Source organism: Onthophagus taurus, unplaced genomic scaffold (genome assembly GCF_036711975.1).
Source record: "Onthophagus taurus isolate NC unplaced genomic scaffold, IU_Otau_3.0 ScKx7SY_14, whole genome shotgun sequence".
NCBI classification, from domain to species: Eukaryota; Metazoa; Arthropoda; class Insecta; order Coleoptera; family Scarabaeidae; genus Onthophagus; species Onthophagus taurus.
The window spans coordinates 524,305-539,452 of record NW_027248939.1 but is presented as its reverse complement, the minus strand read 5'-3'; positions in this window follow the sequence as shown (position 1 = coordinate 539,452).

Below are 15,148 nucleotides of genomic sequence, written 5' to 3'. Positions count from 1 at the left end.
ACCGGTCTTAAAAAATATCCATTCTTGCACTTCAATCGAACCACTCTAACCTTCTTGTCTGCGCCAGGCAAAACTTCTATTACTCTTCTCATTCGCCAGTGCATGGGTGGTACATTTTTGGTTTTTATTATTACCAGTGAGGCAACCCTCGGTTCCTCTCCGGTGTCCTTGTACCATTTTCTCCTTCCTTGCAAGGTATTAAGGTATTCCTTATGCAATCTCTTCCAACATTGTTGGATGATTTGTTGATGTAGTTGAAATGCGGATAGCTTTTTGGTATTTAATGAAGTCAGGTCGGATTACGGTATTGCCGTTAAGATCATTAGGATCATCAGACCTGGGATAAAGAGGTCTGGAGTTTAATATTGCTTCTACGTGACACATTATTGTATATAAGTCTTCATAAGTTAAAGTGTTATTTGCAATTGCCTTCGATAAATGAGTTTTCATACTTTTTACTGCCGCTTCGTGTAATCCACCAACATGTGGTGCTCGCGGTGGCATAAACTTCCAATGGATAGCATTTTACGTCAAGTAAATGTCTATTTTATTTTCACTTAAAAATTCATTAATCTGTTTATACGCGTTTCTTAATTCCGTGTTTGCGGCAACAAAATTTTTACCGTTGTTAGAGTACAATTCCTTAGGCACGCCTCCTCTAGATACAAATCTTTTAAAACAGTTTAGGAAGTCGTCACAACTCAATCCTGACAACAATTCAATATGCACCGCCTTGCTGACAAAACAAACGAACACACAAGCATAGGTTTTTATGAATCGTTTATTTCTGAACTTTATTTCCTTGATATGAAACGAGTCAAACAGTTAGCAGAATTGTCTTTTCCTTTTACATGTTTCCAATGATTTACGTCACTTAATTTTCGTATTGTTGCAACTCTATTTCCCACATCATTTTTCCATAGACGAGGTTCTGCGTTTATTCAATTTAAAATTATGGTGGAATCCGTAAAATAACTTACTCTTTGGAAATTGATTTTGATAAACTGTCTAATATTGTCACGTTTCGCCCTTGGTTCAGGGGGGTAGTTGCTCCTAGCTACTCGCTTGAATTCTTATTGCGGAGGTACCAACGCTAGCTAACCCTTCTAATCTGAATATAATAGTAAAGGTACTTACCGTGTTTCGTACTGAGTTTTAGTATTCCGGACGACGGGAAGATATTCGGGTTGGAAATCAAACACAGTATCACAGATAACTTTTAAGTCTTTTTATTACCACCGAACTTAACCGCTTCTTACTCCCAACTATCGGACAATCACTCGTATTCTTCCGAGGCGCCCCCCGCCATCGGGCAGGTCGTCGTTCCCTCGCGACGCTGATAAAGCATTATCTAATTACATACCAGCGATTGTCTTACAATAATCCTCGTTAAAATATTGTTTTATATCGGTGTTAAAACATTTCGTGGCATTATCCCCCGCTGGGCCAAATATGCCCAGGCATATTTGAAGCTACAGTAGCAAAACTAAAAGAAAAACAAAAAACAAACCCGGCTCTGCCACCAAAGCTTTAACACCGTGCTTATCTTAATCTATCTTAACCTAAACATTCTTCTCCATCTCGCACTTAATTTAATTTGAGGTTATTATTATCCACTTCGTTCTTTTGGTTATTTATTTTATTTAATTTTTTCAATTAAGCGTCGGTAAATGGTCAATTTGGATATCACACGCGTCTTAAGGGTCGTAATTGGTTGTTGAGGGTGAGCTTTTTGAAAACCATTGGTCATCATGGACGTAAGGTAGCCCTGCTTAGTTCAGGCTAAACGGCGAAGGTTTTCCGAGACGAATTTCACTAGATAGAATCCCTGGTGCACACTTGGGTTCTTTTAGTATTCAGCTTCGGGTTGCCGGCTTGGAGTCGTGGTGAACTTGGATGGCTTCCAACTCTAGACTCAGAACGTATCGTAGTAAGGTCTAGACTCCTGTGCTCCGTGGTTGTGTTCTTCAACTTTTGGTGTTACTTCCCCTGGCGCGTGTAATATGGAACAGACAAAAATACATCGGCAATACACTCAAGATTACTTAGATAATACTACAAACTAACGGACACTCGAAACGATTTATTCGTTTAAACATTTCCGGCTAGTTGCTGTTTTTAAATTAACTTTGCAATTTCGCCCGTCGGGTAATACAAACGTCCCTTCCTCATACGTCTTTAAATTAACGTCTCCTTTATTATATCTCACTATCACTTTCGAACTATTCCCCTTTTTTATTCTTTCTCTAATTACCCATGCGATAGCTACAATCATCACAACCCCTATGATGTTGATATACAAAACCGTAGACTCTACTATTGATTGAGTCCGGTATACTCTTTGCTCATTAAGGGCGCCTATTTCTTTTAGAATGTCACGGTAAGTACCTTTAGTATTATATTCAGATTAGAAGGGTTAGCTACCGTTGGTACCTCCGCAATAAGAATTCAAGCGAGTAGCTAGGAGCAACTACCCCCCTGAACCAAGGGCGAAACGTGATATTTGGTGGAGGCGCCGGGCATCCTTTGATATACTGTCGTATATCCTTCAACATGCCTTCCCAGAAATACCTTTTTCGTATTTTATCATAGGTTTTTGTGTAGCCCAAATGCCCACTTATTGGTTCGTTATGATGAGTATTTAAGATTTCCTTTCTGAGATGACGCGGCACTACTAGTAATAGTTGTTCACCCTGACTAGTATGTTTTTTTTCTGTACAATATTCCTTCCTTTATGATGTAATTTTTGACAGTTTGTGCCTCAGACGGTCCAGCCGTGTCTGGGTTTTTTATTATGGTCAAAATTTGTTGTATTCTTTCGTCGTTATTTTGAATTTTGCGAAGGTCCACACAGTCAGCGATAAAAGATGTTATATCTACAGCTTGTTGTTCATCGACAGTAGTCGCTACTTGACACGGATATCTTGATAAAGCATCCGCATCTTTATTTGTCGCACCTTTCCTGTGGATAATAGTATAATTGTATTCGGCTAGTTTTAGAGCCCATCGAAGTAGTCGCTTGTTAGGGCTTTTAAGAGAATGGAGCCAGCAAAGGGAGTGGTGGTCCGTCAAAATAGTGAAGTTTGGCAAACCCCAAAGGTAAACGCGAAAATACTCAACTGCCCAAACTGTAGCAAGACATTCCAGTTCTGTTATTGTATAATTTTTCTCGCTTACGGTAAGGGTTCGAGAAATAAACGCTATCGGGTGAAGCAATTCGGTGTCCCTGTCTTTTTGCAGTAAAACTGCTCCTAAACCGGTGCCACTTGCATCGACGTGTATTTCCGTTTCCAACCAAGGGTCGAAATGATGTAACAATGGCGGGTTTACCAATTTTTCCTTTAACGCTGTGAATGCATTATCTTGAGCAACATCCCAAATGAATTTAGATTTGGAACTCGTGATTTTATATAAGGGACTAGCAATCTTTTCGCAATCTTTTATGAATCTTCGATAATAATTGCACAATCCTAAAAAACTCTGAACATCCTTAATAAATAATCCAATATCGGCTATTAAGATCCAGAACACTAAAGAACTTATTACCCGCTAAAAAATTTAAAATGTCATCTATTAAGGGTAAGGGGTACGCGCATTTTGTTGTAATCGCATTTAATTTTCTGTAGTCGACGCAAAATCTAAATGACCCGTCAGGTTTCTTCACTAAAACTACAGGAGACGCGAAGTCACTATCGGAAGCTCTAATAATTCCCTGTTTTAACATCTCGTCAACTTGCTCTCTGATTATCTCCCTTTCCCTAAAACTAACCCTGTATGGTCTCGACTTTACCGGGGGGTTGTTTCCTGTTTCAATGACATGCTCCGTCAAATGAGTCAAGCCCAATTTTTTAGAATTCCATGACATGATGTCCGAATTATGCTTTAAAAGGCTTCGTAATCTCCCATATGAGTTGTTATCTAATGAGGAACTAATCTTGTAATCGTCCTTGTTGGTACTGGCGTCATCATTATCGCTTGTAAAGATAAGAAAACTAAAATTGTAGCCCTCTCAATTTCTTTAAGTTCACAGTCCTTATTACTATTTAAGTATCCTATAACGCAACTTTTTACTAGCGTAGACGGTAAGGCACCGTAATTAAAAATTTTAACTATACCCTCTTGTAATCCCTCTAAATTGTCTGCTATTTCTAATTTTTTTTCTCTAAATATACTACCCCTATTTACAAAAATAAAGTACTTATCATTGCTTACATCGCGAGAAAATTGTATTTTACAGGTTGTTGTTGTTCACGGATTTAGAATTGTATCCTCAACCATTTTAATTTTAATTATATTGTCTCGAAGAACTGGCTCTATAAATCATTTCTCGGAAGAGCATTCCATAACGTTACACCAGTAGTATCATGTTCGGTGTCAGGTGTTGGTTTAATTGCTTTTAATTTACAAATTGAAATTTTAATATTTGTGTCCTCAAAAACTTCATGCAATGCACTTTCAAGTTTTTTAAACCGAAATTTTCCCATTCGAAAAGGTATTGCCAAATTCTGAAATTTATTTTCTAAGAAGTATAGTTTGACCTTGACTAAAGTTGATTTAAAAACATTCGTGTCAATTTGTTTCTTCTCTGTTTCTTGAACTACCATATAACATAAATGATGTCCTGTATCTTTTGCGCATATAATGTCCCCCAATTTGCAATTTTTATCTAATTGTTGAATGCTGCTGATCATCTTTTTAAATTTTCTATTTAATTTTCCTTGCAGTTTTAAATTCTTTGAAATTACGTTCAACAAGCAATAATCGTTCGCTAAGCTAAATATGTCCACATTGTCTAGACTTATTGGCAAGACGGAAACGCTGATGTCATATTATCAAATTCTGTTTGAACTATATAAGTTGGTTCGCTCTTTAAGGTCGCTGACGGCGATGTCAGTAACTCCTGATTTTTTGCAATTTTACAATTATGGACGGCGTCGACAGGAAGTTGTGTAATATCCGGACGCTTATTGTTAACTTTAATACTATTTGTTAAGAAATTAATTTCCACATTATGGTTTCGTAAAAAATCACACCCCAAAATAAGAACTACCAGTTTTCTTGATTAAATCGAAGTTTAACTTCAGCTATTCCGTTAGCTGTAACCAAGGAATTTGTGATTGTCTTTAAATGTGACAAGTTTGCTTTTTCTTGAACATTTTTAACACAGACTTTATTTACAAGGCTGTAAGTTGACCCTGTATCGATGATTATCTTTGTGTAAATGTTGTTTACCAGTCCTGGTATGGCCAAAATTTTATTGTCTTCTAGTTGGGGGATTACATTATAAACTAAGCTACTGGTGTTTTTCTGTAAGCAAGATAAGACGGAGGTCCTATTCTTATAATCTAATTTAACTGGTGGGACAGAATCTAGGACCTCTGATCGTTCTGTCCATTGTAGTTTAACCGTGGACGATTTTGTTGGGGTAGGTTCCCAGTTGAATTTCTACAATTTGCCGCTATATGCCCTGGTCTGCGACATCGAAAACAAATTGGGCGACCATCGACGGTTCGAGAGTTTAGATTTTGTCTAGAATTAGGTTGTGGTGGGCGCCAGTTTAAATCCTCTCACGGTTTAAAATTCATCTCCTTCCTAATTTCCGTCAGAACAATTTTAGATATTTCTTTTGTCATATCGTTAACTACCGATGCGAATTCAATGTTTTTCGGTTGTGTTTTTGGTTCGGGGTTATAACTTTGGTAAATAGTACCAACTCGTCCGGTAACGAAGTAGGTCGAGTAATATTAAACATGTGTCTATAATACGGCAACAATCCTACTAAAACTCTATTCATGATCTGAGATTCCGACATACCCGGGTCCACTTCATCGCATAAGTCGATTACCGAATAATAATATTGAAGTAACGGTTCATTTGGGCTCTGGCGACGACTTATTAACCTAAAATTTAGATCTTCTTCGTAATTTGGGTCAATAAATTTATTTTTGAACGCTTTTAAAGTATTCGTCCAATCAGCATTGGGATTATGTTTCGCAAAATTTCGGAACCGTACTGCAGCTGTATCTTGCAGGGAATTTACAAAATAACAGAGCATCAACATGTCATTCCACGCGTTCGCTTGAGCAACAATTCTGTATTCCTTTAAAAATCGAATGGGGTTATCTCGCTCAGGATTAAACGAAGGAGGCTGCACGAATTTGGGCATTAAAGGATTTCTGTGTTCGTTTATTTGTGATATTGTGTTATTCCCCAATAAATTGAACTGATTTCCTATTGTGCCGTCTGGTCTGGGTGGCGAAGGGGCTCCCCTAGGCGGAGAAAGCACCCTTACGCGTTTCTGCGTGGCATCAAATTGTACCGGCGCTGAAACTCGAGGTGCATTTGTGGCATTTTTGGACAAAAACGTGTTAGTTGGTCTTATGGGAGTCTGTGCTGTAAATGCCGGAGGGAGTTCAATTTGTTTATGTATTTGAGGTGATTGTCGAAAAGAAATGTGTTCATAAGCCTTTGATGAGTCGGCATCGTCGAATGGGATATCCACCAGTAATATACTCTGAGCTGCTATGGGTACCGGGGGTGGTGGTGACTTAATGCGTGGTACGGCGCCAGTGCTCGAACTACCCGCTGTAGTAACCATCACTGTTGTCTGAGGAAACGGTGTGCTCATTGTTAGGGGGGGTGATCTAGGAGTCATTCCGCTTCTACTAAACACATTTTGATCCAAATTAACTTCTAAACTGAGACTATTTCTATCTGTTTTACCATCTCTGCGAACCTGTAACCTAGTTCTAGCACCCTCAACCATTTCCTATGTGTAAATAACCTAGGGATCAAATGTAAGGCGCCTCCACCAAATGTCACGTTTCGCCCTTGGTTCAGGGGGGTAGTTGCTCCTAGCTACTCGCTTGAATTCTTATTGCGGAGGTACCAACGCTAGCTAACCCTTCTAATCTGAATATAATAGTAAAGGTACTTACCGTGTTTCGTACTGAGTTTTAGTATTCCGGACGACGGGAAGATATTCGGGTTGGAAATCAAACACGGTATCACAGATAACTTTTAAGTCTTTTTATTACCACCGAACTTAACCGCTTCTTACTCCCAACTATCGGACAATCACTCGTATTCTTCCGAGGCGCCCCCCGCCATCGGGCAGGTCGTCGTTCCCTCGCGACGCTGATAAAGCATTATCTAATTACATACCAGCGATTGTCTTACAATAATCCTCGATAAAATATTGTTTTATATCGGTGTTAAAACTTTTCGTGGCAATATTATTGACTAGTTTAACCAATAGCACTGCTCCCGCTAATTCCAATCGTGGTACAGTAGTATTTTTAAAGGAACTACATTTGTTTTTGTGCACAAAAGTTTTACATCAGTGGATCCTCTTTGAATATTCGTAGTTTTAATGTATAATACAGCTCCATAAGCGGACTCACTAGCATCGCAGAATCCACACAGTTCTATAGTAGTAATATCATGTTCAATCACAAATCGTGGTATTAGTAAATCCTTTATTTCTTTAAGTTTCCCGTATAACTTGAGCCAGGCTTGCCTGTCATCCATCGGAAGTTCGTCATCCCACCCAAGTTTTTGAAACGACAGTTTTTGCAAAAAAATCTTGAATGATATTGTTATTGGTGATATAATTCCGAGAGGGTCGAAAACCTTCTCCGAAGAAGAAAGAGTCGTTCGTTTAGTAAGAATAGTTGAGATTGGTCCTAGAATACCAGTAAACTTCAGAACGTCACTATTCGGTTTCCATATTATTCCTAATGTGCGTGTATCGTCGCTGCTCTTTATGATATGTTCAGTTGTCAAAACATTCCTTAAACAATTTTGTAGTACTGTTTGCGAATTACTACAAAATTTTCTCAACCCAAAACCGCTCCTTACCTTTTCACCTTTGTTAATGAACTAAAGGGTAAAGTTTTGCCTGATGGTTTTGTCATCATATCTTTAGATGTAGTAAGTCTATTCACGAATATTCCTCTTCCTCTGGTTACTGAAATCATAAAAGAAGAATGGTCCTCCGTCTCAACACACTATAATGTCAGCCAAGAATTGTTCTTAAGAACCTTAAAAACTATATACGAAACTACGGTATTCACCTTTCATGGCACTACCTACCAACAAACTTTTGGGACCCCCATGGGCTCCCCAATTTCACCCATTCTAGCCTTGGTTGTGATGGATTACACTTTAAATAAGGTCATCCCCTAGTTGGATTTTGAACCTCCCTTTATCAAAAAGTATGTGGATGACATCATACTATCTGTACCAGAAAAGTCTGTCGAAAAGGTCTTAACTTCTTTCAATTCCTTTAATCCACACATACAATTCAGTGCCTTTCCTAGACACGAGGATAATTAGGACTCAGGAATTATATTCAATTGGTACACGAAATCCACCTTCTTGGGTACATTCATACATTTCAGTTCTCTTCACAAGCTAAAGCATAAGATTAACACTGTGCTCGCTATGAAACATCGTATAACAAATATCTCAGATCCAATATTTATCAATGAAAATCTAGTAAAACTTTTAAAAAATGTTCTAAATAATCAATATCCAGAGAAACTTCTTAACAAACTCATTTTTAATATTCAACCTAACATCAGTCAAGACCAAATTGCACAAACCCCAGCAGAATCTCCAATCCAATACAAAAAAATTACCTATGTTCCTGAATTAACTGGAACGTTAATCAAAGTATTCAAAGACTTGAAAAGTTTAAAATTAATTGAACATTATCCATATAAACTTCACTCAATCTTTTCATCCTTGAAGGTTAAAATTTCAATTGAATATCAATCCAGTGTAATTTACCGTATACCGTGTGGTGTGTGCTCCAAATGTTATGTGAGCCAAACCAACAATGGCTCAAGAAACGTATATCACAACACAAAAGTGATATAAGGAATCAAAAGGGTGGGTGTGCTTTAGCTAAACATACATTGGACACTGATCATAATTTTAATTTCGATGAAGTTAAAATACTGGATTTTGAAAACAACTTATACAGGGTCATCCACGACGACCGTCCATTAGAACTTTACAGGTTCTGGAAAATACAAAAATTTGAAAATTCAGATTTAAGTATTATTAATTGCGTTCTCTTCGACTAAAATATTTTCAGATTTCTAGCACTTCCGGTTATATCGGAAGTCGCCACCTACTTTATTTTTTTAAATGGAATACCCTATATATTTTTACATATTTGGATTTGTCTGTTTTCAAGGTTTCTGAATAACTTTACTTTTTGCAATTTGATTTGACCGTTATCCAATTATTCGAATTTTTCTAGAAAAATCCGCTCCAGCAGACATTTGTTAAAAAAATCAGAGAACACTCGATTTTTGGGATATCAATTTAGGATTCAGAACACGCGTAAGCAACATGATGGAGTATGTTATGGTGCCGAGTACGGCTGTCTAGATCGTTTGGTCGCTTTACTACGGACGTTAACTTTTCGAAATTTGGAAATACCATAACTTCATTTTTTTAAATGGCACCCCCAGGTATTCATGGCACACTAGGTTAAATATCGATATTTGTGTGCATTTTTCAAAAAACCCTAATTATTTCCCAAACTATAAATGTTAGGTATAGGACATATGGGATATAAAAGATGTTACGCCTTCAAAACAAGTTGAGAAAAGAAGATACAAAACAAAAATAAATTGATTCCAATCTAAATAATATGAGGTCAAGAGGACCTCGGCTACTTCAGGGTTGGAGGGGTAGTTCATTTATTTGGCGCCACACCATTGAAATCCCTTGACCCACACTAATGGTGAAGTGGCTTGTTGGAAAAAGAGAGGGAAAAGGAAATTTAAAATCAAAATAACGATATAAACAATTCTATTCAAGAGATGCAAAGATAACACACAAAAAAATAATGTTAATATGAAAGATAAAAAAAAATCACAAATCAAATTCTTTTTATAAGAGATAAAATGGGAAACAAAAAAAAACAAATAACAAAAACATCGCGAAACTTAATGATTCGCCCCCCCTCTACGAGCTTGTCAGGGAAAACGTTTAAATCAAATTAAAAAAAAAATTAATAAAAACGACTAACTAATCCCAATTTTAAGTCTTTTAACAAATGAAAATAATTAAGCTTAAATCTAACGGTGTAAGTATTTATTTAAAAAGTTATCTTTTTATTTATTTATCTTTCTTTAAGAAAATTGAAAAAGTTAAGTTGAATTGAATTAAAAAAAAATAAGTTATAACAAAGGTTTGTTTACATTTTCTTATAAAACTTTTGAACAAAAAAAAATATGTTCGTTTCCTTACAAAAATCGTTGATTCCAAAAGAAAATTGATACGTTCTGACCTTGAAATTTTGTTGACGATGTGTTTTCCAAAAAAAAAAAGTAATATCCTCCAGGGACAATCTCCACAGCAGTAGCAGTAACCCTTCTTCGTGAAAGGACAATGATTATTGCAATGGCTTAGATCTTAGGTTTCACAAACTGTCTAATTTTTGCTCCTTTTAAATAGGATATGAATTACCCCAAAATTAAAAGCCTAAAGTGGATAGAAAATCGAAAACGATGTATTAGATTTAATTAAGCAAAAAAAAAATATATTTAAATTTGATCACAAATGTAAATGGATTAAAGATAAATTAAATGACTTTAATAAAAGTTAAAAAAAAACTAGACGAAACCTATCTCCGATCTTCGAGGCCTTAGTCAGTAAAAAAAACTGTTTAATTTTCGTTAAAATAATTAACTCCGGAATAACTCCGTAAATTTATATTCCTTCAGGAATTATAAATAAAATGAATATCTTCGTGATGACTTCGCTAACAGCGGATATGCCCAAAATAATCCAAAAGTTAAATCACAAAACTCAAAAATTTTGGCAACAAGTTCACTAGATATGTCTTTAACGACTGACTTGGTAAAAGAGAGAGAATCTCATATCCGGATTTCTTTAAGTACCGAATAAAAAAAATGTGAACTTAACGTCACATCTGGTACCAACAAAATCAAAATATGTTCAGAGTATTTGTTTATTAAAAATTACTATGTGAAATTTATAAAACTTTAATTTAAAATTCTAATAAAATTAAATAAATGAAATTGAAAAGTGAAAAGAACTGAATTAGAGAAACGATAGACTAACTAAACTGAATAATTAAAAAAAAATAATCTTATCAGAGACAGCCATTTTTGGAAAGGGTAACTAAAGAAAAATAGGACTCTGCACCGCCGTGAAAATCGCCACTGTAAAAAAAAAGAACATATTCTCTACAAATAAAAAAAACTTTGCATCTCTAAATAGAATTAAATAAAAGAAAGAAAATTGGAAAGGATAAAAAAAAAGGAAACAAAAAAGGTAACATTCCCCCCTTACCTATTTAAAAGAAATTTACAAAGTAAATTTCTGCTATGTGTACTTAAATTCTAATTTACAACATAAGTAATAATGATTAAATGTAATACCAAAGAAAAGAATTCGTTTCGAAAACATACTATGAAATCTAAGAGAAAAAAAAAGAAAAAAAAATTAAGGTGGGTTTAAAACTATTAAACTATATAAATTTTTACATCGCAAACTAAATATAAAATATTCCACCATTCCACAAAATCACTTAGTAACTCACTGCACCAAAGATTGATCAAAGATGTTATTTGAGTTGGTTATACCGATTCGTTTGAAGGACTTCTACCTTCCGCCGATTATACGGTGGCTCTATTCGTCGCCCAAGCCACAGGGCAAAAGATGATTAGCTAATTTTCGTAATCTTTTTCAAATGAGTGCTGTGCCAGTAAAGGTAAAGTGACCAAACGTTCTGGACAGCCATACTCGGCACCAAAACATACTCCATCATGTTGCTTAAGCATGTTCTGAATCCTAAATTGATATCCCAAAAATCAAGTGTTCTCTGATTTTTTGAACAAATGTCTACTGGAGCAGATTTTTCTAGAAAAATTCGAATAACTCGAGAACAGCCGAATCAAATTGCAAATAGTAAAGTCATTCATAAACTTTGAAAACAGACAAATCCAAATATTTAAAAAAATAAAGTAGGTGACGACTTCCGGTATAACCGGAAGTGTAACTGTAAGTGTAATAACTGAAAATATTTTGGTCGAATTGACGCAATTGATAATACTTAAATCTGAATTTTGAAATTTTTATTTTGGCCAGAACCCTGTAAAGTTCTAATGGACGGTTGTCGTGGATGACCCTGTATAAGAAAACTCTGAAAGACTGTATCGATGAATTTCCATCAGATTGCCAATTAAAAATTTCCAAATGGTTGAAATATTCGTATTATTACAAGAAGAGGATGATTCTATGTACTGGTCTGACTAAAGAGAAATTGCCACAGTTTGAACAAATATTAGAAATATTAATAAATAGATGGAAATATATTTTTTGTAACAAAAATGTTAAAAACAACTATTTATGTGGATATATTAAATGCATTCAAAGTGCAATTTCCTATTAAAGAAGATTTAAAGATTATAGATTTAAATCTCCTGATATATGTATAAGGAGCCGTTTAATTTAGCGCAAACGCAATTAGAGGCTGATTTTTATTTAGTGTTAAAATATGAATTTATTTTTTAGTTTAAGTTTTCGTTAAGATAGCATAAACGCAATATTTATTTTATATATTTATTCGATTGTTCAGTTTATAAAATAATAAACCTATTTTGTGAACACTGTCTATTTTCTTATAACTCTATTTAGAAAATATCTAAATCTAAATTTGAGTATATTGCTAAATCTACATAGATTGTAGCATTCTATTAAGAATATACCAAATACTAATTTCGAGTGCATTGTAAAATCTGTATAGATTATAATTTCAACTCTACCGAGCTTTAATATGTAAACTGTGTTTACTCATCGTAGAGTTAATAATTCACTTTACCATAGATTCATTTAATCTCTAAAATTTGCTCTAACAACCAATTGAAATATTTACTCGAAAAATGAATGAAAGGAAAATGAAATGAATAGATTTAAAATACAGGGTGTATCTGAATGACGTGCCCAAACTTCAGGGGGTTATTCTTTAAGCAATTTTAAGGGTACTTTGTTCCCTCCAAAACTACACCCCACAAAAATGGCGGAAAATTTTGGTTTAATTTTTTTTTTCTCAAAAATCATAAACGCTAGGAATATGAAATTTGGGGAATATGTTTAACTCATAATAGGGCACGTTTTGACCCTATTTGTACTTTCAACCTACCCTTCTAAACTACTAAACGTAACCACCTCCGTTCAATTTATGCCTAGATTTTTTCTATGAAGATGATAAATACATTACAAACATTTCAGTTAGATAGATAAAACCATTCTAAAACTTTTTGTCTCTCTGATGTTCAATTTATGCCTAGATTTTTTCTATGAAGATGATAAATACATTACAAACATTTCAGTTAGATAGATAAAACCATTCTAAAACTTTTTGTCTCTCTGATGTTCTAAAATTTAATAATTTCTGAGAAAAAAAATAATTAAGCAAACACTAACTGTTAAGTTGTAGGGTTGTTAATCGAAAGTTGGAATGAATTTTTAATGAAAAAATCTTAGTAGACTTTGCAATCTTTATCGGAAATATTTTTGACGTTTAAATGTCAGTGGTTTTCTTACTACATATTATTATTATTTTATTTAAAATTTATAAACGTCGAGTGAACGAGTGTAAATGCGATAAAACTTTATTCAAAAATTAAATTGAAAAACAATAATAATAGTAAGAAAAACACTGACATTTAAACAAAGATTGCAAAGCCCACTAAGATTTTTTCATTCAAAATTCATTCCAACTTTTGATCGACAACCCTGTTGTTTAACGGGCAGTGTTTGCTTTATTATTTTTTTTTCTCAAAAATTAGTCGTTTTTGGAAAAATTTTAGAGAGACAAAAAAGTTTTAAGATACTTTCATCTACCTATGTAAAATATTTCTAATGTATTTACCATCTGCATAAAAAGAATTTTAGCAAAAATGTAAAAGGGGTGATTACGTTTAGTAGTTTAGAAGGGTAGGTTCAAAACGAATAGGGTCAAAACATACCCTATTATGAGTTAAACATATTCCCCAAATTTCATTTTCCTAGCGTTTCTGGTTTTTGAGAAAAATAAATTAAACCAAAATTTTCCGCCATTTTTGGAGGGGTGTAGCTCCTTAGGGGAGCCGAAGTCGCCCATGGTTCATATATTAAAGTACCTTTAAAATTGCCTAAAGAATCACCCCCTGAAGTTTGGGCACGTCATTCAGATTCACCTGTAGAGTTAATTATTTTTTACCGTGTAGGCAAAAAACGAAAAACTCATTTTTTTGTTTTTCGGCCATATTTTAAAAACTAAAACGGCTAGATCCAAAAACTTAGTTGAAAAATGATGAGCTCTAAGATAGGCAACTTTGCCCCCAATTAACCATTTCTGCATCTCTTATGGTTTCTGAGATCCCAATGGTGTGGATCGAATTTGAATTACCCTGTATGGGTTAATTACATTATATACATTGTGTGAAAATTTTAATATGTTATAACTTATATTTTTTTAAATGTTTACATGTGTATTTCGTGTCTCCATTTTGTAAAGACTTTTATTGACCGTAAGTTAAAATTCTAATTATAGATTTTTTATCTTTTTAATTTTGTATCGATTAATTTATTTAAAGAATTTTGTAATTGCGATTTCTTGGTCTTGTAGATTCGGCTGATAATGACCTTATAAATTAGGTTGAAACCGGTACCGAGGAATTGAATAAGAATATAGCAAGAAAGAAGTTTAATCATACATATTTAAGTATTAGTGATAGTAATAAAAAGGTAGAATAATAATTAATGTGGAAACAACTATTTACATAATTGTAAGAAATCCATATGAAACTGTTATAGTATTAGGATTTAGAATATAAACAATTATAAAAACCAAATGGGCCTCAAAGTCTCAATTTATTTTAAAGTTTTTTCTTTTTAAAATATATTTAAATTTACATAGTACATGTTTCGACTTTCGTCATCATCAGCCAAATCTATAAACATCAGCAACAAATATATTAAAACGTTAAAGTAAATTAAAGCACTACTTACAGTCAAAGGTGTAAAAAGGTAAAAGTATAGCGAAGCGAAATTTTCTTTTATTTTAAAAATAAACCCCAATCAAAATAAAATTATAGAACGAACGACCAAAACAAGA